Genomic DNA, 7,761 nt, shown 5'->3' on the forward strand with positions numbered 1-7,761 from the left:
TATATATATATATATATATATATATATATATTCTATATCAATATGCATATATAATATGGACATTCAGTGCAATATTTAGCAAACCTTTATTTTTTGCAACTTGCAATTAATATACACAGGATTTCCATGGTCATAGAAACCATGAAAATATCAGGGAATTTTAAGGTTGTTTTTTTAAGGCCTAGAAATATCATGGAAATCTTTATTGTGAAGAAGATTTTTGCAGTGTTTCTTAGCTCTAAAATAGATGGCTAGAAATCTTATCTCTATAAATATATATATATATATATATATATATATATATTTATGCTTATCTAGTAATATATATATTTATATTTATGCTTATAATGAATGAGTGTAAAAGTAATAGAAATGTAATTGTCAAAAGGTGTGGAAACCTTGTATATATCTGAGATTTATGGGTCCTCCTGAGGAACCATAAATCCAAAGAATACTCTTACTGCACAGCACTCATGCTTACAATATAATATACTGTATGACATATGTTCCTTGTTATAAATCCCAGTCAGTGACCAAAGACAACCATAATGGAAGAATGATTTACCAGACTGAATATGCTGCACCTTAAATTACTCTTGAAAACCAAAGCAAACCATGTATCAAAGAGTTATCAAAGCATTCAGTTCCTCAGTTTTCAATGGCAGATTATAACACACCACTTTCAATGGAACAGCCTCAAACAATATGGTTCCTCATGTTGACACATGATCCTGAACTTTTATATATTTGAACAACATATAGACCCATAAAGAACAGTTATTAATATGTATTGTTTTGGTGTTATATGAAACATATATTTAAGCATAACTGTGCCAGTGCTGTGTTAATGAATCTATGCTTTATCTGTGCACAGTGAGAGAAACATATTCTGCTGAGTGCTCAGAACAGCCTAATTGGGAAACTTAAAGAGGAGAGTCACACACTTGGTGCAAAGCTGGAGAAACCCACCCAGAGTAGCAGGCATGTAATGTTTTTACTCCTTTAATATCCTATTTACTTTACTGATAGTGGTCTGAATTGACATTAAGTCAAAGCCCAAACCCAACCCGCAAAAGATGCTCTGCGACCTGACCCAACCTGACCAGTACTGTCAAATTTTAAGACCGTACCTGAAATAGCTCACTCTCTTTTTAGTGCCTTTAGTGTCTTCAACTAGACCCTGAGTTGCGTTTAATTTCATCCATTGCCAGAGTGTGTGTGTACACAAATGAAAGTGATTTGTTCAAATTAAAACATAAAATATAATAATGATAATGAAATAATGTATTTTTTTTATATTAATTAAAAATTCAAACCTACTTTAAATCAGAAGTTATACATGGAAAACTTAAAACCTTACAGTTTGTCAGGTCCTGTTGAGTTCAGTTTGGTTGCCAGGCCTCTATTTACTGAAGCATATGGTGTCCAGGGTTCCCACGCTTACAGAAAACATATCAGAGAGTTTTCAAATTGTGATTTCCAGGCCTGGAAAAGTCATGGAAATTACTAACATCTTTAAAAAATCAAAATGTCTATAGTGAATATAATTTTTTTCTAGTTATGCTTGGCTCTAAAATCTTTATCAGCTAGAAATTGCTCTTTGTGAGTGCAGTCTCTATAAAATAATAATAATTGTAAAAAAACAAAAACACTAATGACTAGAAAATTCATGGAAATTCAATATTGGTCTAAAGGTCTGGGAGCACTTCTTTCATCAGGACTAGCATGTTTAGCATATCTACAGTTGAACAGTAACATTTGGGAACCCTTTTCAACTGCAGTTCATCGATCTAAACATAGTACTTATCTGTGCTATTCCTTGTAGTAAAAATCAGTGTCTGTATCTGAAATGCAGATTGTCTGACATCCTCTTCTCAACTGTTTAATCTTGTTGATGCTTTGTGAATTCTGTATCTTCACGGAGTCAGTAAAGAGCTCCACGCGGTGTGTTATCCAGAGCGTGGCATCCTTTCCGTGCCATACTGCTCTAGTGTGTGCCCCAGTAAGGGAGCTGTCACTGTAGCCTGGCACACGGTAGCCTGTCTTCTGCGCAGGCTTTGCTCTCTGCCTATCACATGTGCCTCTCACCTCAGGCCTCTGGGGTAGTCAGCTGTTAAAACAGTGTAAAGCGCATTACTCACATCACAGCTTGCAATCTGCCATGGTCGGTCAGCCCAGCTTGGGAAGGTACAGGCCACTGCTGCTTGCCCTCCCCCTTTAGCCTGCACATCGAACTCAAGAAGACCTCTGAGAAGATGGATGCGGCAGATACTCTTCATGTGTTTGTGGTCGTACTGTAATTTAAGCACTCTAATTGTTTGTGTTGGCAAATGCACACACTCACATGAGTATTTGACAAACTTCTAATTCAGACAATTCATTTAAAAAAAATGTTAACAGGATTTTTTTATTGTTATATAATTATATACTTTATGACCTCATATTACAGTATTGGACAGTTACAGAGAATGTTGAAAATATTCTGTTTAAAACAATTTATGCTCAAATAACAGCATTTTTGGCATAATGTTTCTTAACAAAAAATAATCCGGCTCATCCGTCTTTTTTTCTTTTCTTTATTTAAAGCTAAATTCACGGTTACAGTTGTAAGGCACTTACATTGGAAATAAATGGGGCCAATCCATGAAATACACACTGTTTCAAAAATATAGCCTTAAGACGTAAACATTACAGCATTTATCACATTACTGGAGTTACCAGCGTTAAATCATCATGACAACAAAATTGTAATGTTGGATATAACTTTACACAGATAAAATTAGCAAGCAATTTTATCACACTAAAATCATGTTAACACATATAATGTTTACTTTTTCTGGCAATCCTTTGAAAATGGTGTGTATGGACCCTTTTCACAGACCTGTTATGACGCGTTTCTGCCTTCTTTAATGTTGAAAATGTATTATTTTTTTATATTTCCAATTTTATGTAGCATTGTACTTTGTATTATATTACCCTGAATATGTTTAAAAAAATCAGTTACCACAGCTGTGATGAGGCTTCTAACACAGCTGCTGAAGTAGTGACAGAAAATTTGGCCTGTTTCTCTCTTCTCACTGCTGTTATCCAGCGCTGTATATTTTTATCTTCTTTTGCAAAGCTGTGAAATCATAATCGTTGATTTTTTTTTTTCTTTTGCTGTTGGAGCAAACAGGTAAGCAAAAATTAAATTTCCTGTGGTCCCCATTCACCACCATTCAAGATTAGCCAACTATGACGACTTCCGCTTTGCAACACGCGGGCGTGTGAAAAGGGTCCATTTTAACGTTTAGGTACTGGCCCCATTCACTTTCATTGTAAGTGCCTTACTTTAACTTAGATTTTTGCTTCTTTTAATAAGCGAGAGACTAGTCAAAATTATTTTTCATGATAATCAACAAAATGCCACAAACGCTGTTGGTTGAACTGAACTTGTATTGAACCTGTAACATTTCTTTAAGTGAACTGCATAAAAGGTGATTAAGAAAGGGATTAATGGAGGAAAAATAAAGCCCGACACCGATATCATGACCCTGACAGGAAGCACAAGGTTCTTATTCTAAAGGGCTTAATATTATGATAATGACTGGCTGACTGTAAAGCATTAGTTGGATCGATTACAGTTTAATCAAACAATTGCCATTGCGGTGTGCACTGTTGACTGAACACAAAAAAAGTTTACACATTCAAACAGGGATCCGTTTTTGGGAGCTGATGTCTTCCGTTTGGGGAACAGTGTGTTAACAGTGCCAATGGAGTTGACTTGGCAGGGCTGTACCTGATGGCTTGTGCTCAGGTATTTTTTGTGCCACAAGAGTGTGGACTTGTTAAGAAATGAGTCGCACACATTTCTCTCTTTCTGACAGTTTACAAAACGGTAGTTGGAGCCATGGTTTACGGGTTGGTGCATGTGTTATGACACATTGAGCTGTGGTGCTCATGTGGAAAATACAAGTTTGAATCTAACTCACAACATTTCCTGAACCCATTCCCCTTCTTTCTCCCCATCATTTCCTTTCCTGTCTCTACAGTCCTACTCTACAGTGAAAAAAGGCCAAAAAAATTGTTTTGTCAGTTGCTAATTGGCCATTTTCACACCACAACATTTTGTGAATGACAACAGCATTTAAATCTCCTTAATTATCATTCTGTGTGATTACAAAATACAGGAGTCACTCTAAACAGGAGTCATACTAGGTTGAGTATGAATAGACAATATCAATATCAGAATGTGAGTTGTAAACCTGAATTGTGTTTTTCTGTACATAGAGCAGAGATCGAGCAGTTGTCTCTGGAGAGAGAGCACCTGCAGGAGAGCACAGAGAAACTGCGAGGCTGCTCTGAAGAGATGGAGGAGCAGTGTGTGCAACATGGGAGGATGTACCAGCGCATGAAACAAAGGTAAACACACACGCACATATGCTGTACTGACCTGGAGTCCTACTCACTAGTATCACACAGACAGGCAGTCAGTCCTAATAGGAGCTTGTTTAGTGGAATCACAGCATTTGCATAAAGAGGGACGTAGGTAAAATCAACAACAATTAGGGGTGTGAATCTTGGGGTTGACATTGAATTGATTTGAGTGATTCACGGTTCATTGGTTTCAAAATGAATTCCAAAGCAATTTTTGTAGATGCAGAACAATTCAGTTTGATTCTATACACACTGAAAAGTGATTTGATTCTGTAACTTTTTAAAATATATTTATAGGATTTTAAAATATATATTTTGTATGTTGGGCAAGAAAGTCTAAGCTTAAAGCTCAAGTGTGTAATATCTTCACCACTAGCATCACCAAATGGAATTAAACTTTTTAAAACACTGCCACTGTCCGTTGATCAAGCAAACAGATAGTTCAGCCCCAAACTCACGCCATTGGTCGAGCCACTGTTGTGTTGGGCTGGATGGACCGCTCAAAACAAATGTCATTTTTATAGTGCCAAAGAGACACAGTTTTTGCTGTTTTGGAGTAAATTATCCTACAAATGGTTTACTTATAGTTGTCTTGGCATTAGGGCTGCAACTAATGATTATTTTGATAATCAATTAATCTAACGATTATTAGAAAGTTTATTCGGCGATTATTGCAATGATTAATGATTAGCTCTTAACCGATTATTCAGCTTGTGCCCTGACTTAAAAGGTTGTATTAAACGTGCTTACTAACAATAAAGAGGACAAAATAATCTTTTAAAAATACCTCTAAATGACATTCACTGAATTAAAGGAAAAAAATACTTTTTATTATGTTTAATTCAGTAAAAATTTCACTACAAAAAAATCCTGTTGTTAACAAGTGTTTTTGTCTTGTTTTCCATTTAACATTGTCTAAAAATTCTTAAAACAAGATACATTTACATGAGAAGCAACATATAAGATATTTAGACTTGCTTTAAGAGAATGTATCTTAAATATAAGTGTATTTTGTATATAAGTGTATTTTTTCACTTGGTTATACTTCTGTGAGTTCAGTAAAAACTAAATATACTCATATTCGAGATCTATTCTCTAAAAGCAAGTCTAAACATATCTTATATGCTGCTTCTCAGGTGAATGCATCTTTTTTTTTTTTTTAAAGGATTTTTAGATATTTTAAAATATTTTTATTTTTAATATTATAGTCAACATTCTCATAACAAAATTTCTTCTGCTTTACAGCTGATAAAGAAAATGTACATTGTTTTAAAGGAGTTTTAGATATTTATATTGGAAAACAAACCAAAACAAAAACAAATCAAAAACGTATTTTGTTGCAATGTATAATGGGGTGAAGACTACCCTCTTTCACCTTTCTGTTCACTTCAATACATCTTTAATTCACAAAAAAAAAAAAAAAAAAAAAGCCAATTTTCTTCACGATAAGAAATGCACAGTGACATATATTATGATTCAATAAGTCGTGAGTCATCACGTTATAATCTAGCTGCATTAAGCATGCGCACTCGAGGGATGAGCGTCCCTGCGACAGAATGTGCCTCAGCCGGGTGCAGTTTCAATCTCTTCCCCTTAGATCAGGACATATTATTCCCTCATACTTTGCAATCTACAACACCTGAAAAGTTTAGAGTGCATCTGGACTGTGATCTGTGTAATTCTTTCTCTCCTCAGTCAGGCACGAACTGCAGTGCTGCTCTCACACGTCATCATTAGAGATTAATATGATCTCATGTTACGTTAAATGAGATCAAACGACTATTCGATTTTTGACAATTCTACTATTTTTTTTTATTGTCGATATTGTTGATAACTTCGACAAATCGTTTCAGCCTTACTTGGCATTAAGCTGGGATAGAAGAAAGTTTTTTAACATTAAAAACATTACATACTTCATCAACTTTATTGCACCAAAAGTACTTTAAATGAAAAGTATTCCCTTTATTTTTCTTGTAATACAATAAATAATGCAATACAAAGAAGAATGTGTACATGAGTGACCAGAGATGGGTGGGGTTCTTTACAAATGTATTGTACAAATTGCTAAATACTTCATTAAAATGCAATTATCGCAACATGAATATAACAACATGACTACTTTTAGTTACTTCTTAATTACTTCAAGACTGATTAATTAGTTAAAGGATGATTAACAAAACAGGCTTGAAATATTTTCATTAGATGTCGACCGATAGTGGATTTTGCCGATTCCAATAACTAAGGTGGTGTAAAAGTCATATAACCAATTAATCGGACAAGTTTTTAAACAATGTATAGAATGATAAAAAAAAAAAAATTACTTAGTCTTTCCTTACTATGACGGGCTCTGACATTGAGGCTACAACAGTCCAAAATTAATAAATCCCAAAAGCATTTTACTGTACAACCAAAATCCCAATAAGAACCAGAACAATTCAGATTTGGTGCATAACGTGAAACTTTTAACCATAAACAAGCCAAAAATACACCAGGGACTCTTATTTTGATATTTCTGAGATTTGGCTCCATTACAATGCTCTATATGTATGTATTTACCAATATTCACCAGATGAAGAGTTATATACTGTATATACTGTATACATGACATATGAGCCAAAACATAATGACCACTCACAGGTGAAGCCAATAACATTGATCATCAACAAGGCCACATATCAAGGTCTGGGTAGATTAGATGGTAAGCGAACAATCAGTTCTCGTAGTCAACATGTTGAATGCAGGAGAAATGGGCAGGAGTAAAGACCTGAGTGACTTTGACAAGGGCCAAACTGTTATGGCCGGACGACTGGGTCAGAGCATCTCTGAAACGGCAAGGCTTGTGGGGTGTTCCTGGTCTGCAGTGGTGAGTACCTACCGACAGTGGTCCGAGGAGAGACAAACCAAAAACCGACGACAGGGTGTTGGGCGCCCAGGGCTCATCGATGCACAAGGGCAACGAAGGCTATCCCGTCTGGTCCGAACCGACAGAAGGTTTGCTGTTGTAGTCCATCTGCCTCAAGGTTCAATGTGTTGTGCATTCTGAGATGCTATTCTGCTCTTTACAATTGTATGGAGTGATTATCTGAGTTACCGTAGCCTCTCTTATCAGCTCAAACCAGTCTGGCCATTCTCCGTTGACCTCTCTCATCAACAAGGCGTTTCTGTCTGTAGAACTGTCGCTCACATGTTTTTTGTTTTTGGCACCATTCTTGAGTAAACTATAGGGACTGTTGTGTGTGAAAATCCCAGGAGATCAGCAGTTACAGAAATACTCAAACCAGCCCGTCTGGCACCAACAATCATGCCACGGTCAAAATCACTGAGATCACATTTTTTCCCCATTCT

General features: G+C 35.8%; 1 pseudogene; it reads left to right on the forward strand.

The window, feature by feature from the left end:
- Positions 1-4,405, forward strand: part of LOC127411776 (serologically defined colon cancer antigen 8 homolog) — a 40,182-nt pseudogene extending 35,777 nt beyond the window's left edge.
- The last annotated feature ends 3,356 nt before the right edge of the window (positions 4,406-7,761 follow it).

Source organism: Myxocyprinus asiaticus, chromosome 21 (genome assembly GCF_019703515.2).
Source record: "Myxocyprinus asiaticus isolate MX2 ecotype Aquarium Trade chromosome 21, UBuf_Myxa_2, whole genome shotgun sequence".
In the NCBI taxonomy this organism is placed as follows: Eukaryota; Metazoa; Chordata; class Actinopteri; order Cypriniformes; family Catostomidae; genus Myxocyprinus; species Myxocyprinus asiaticus.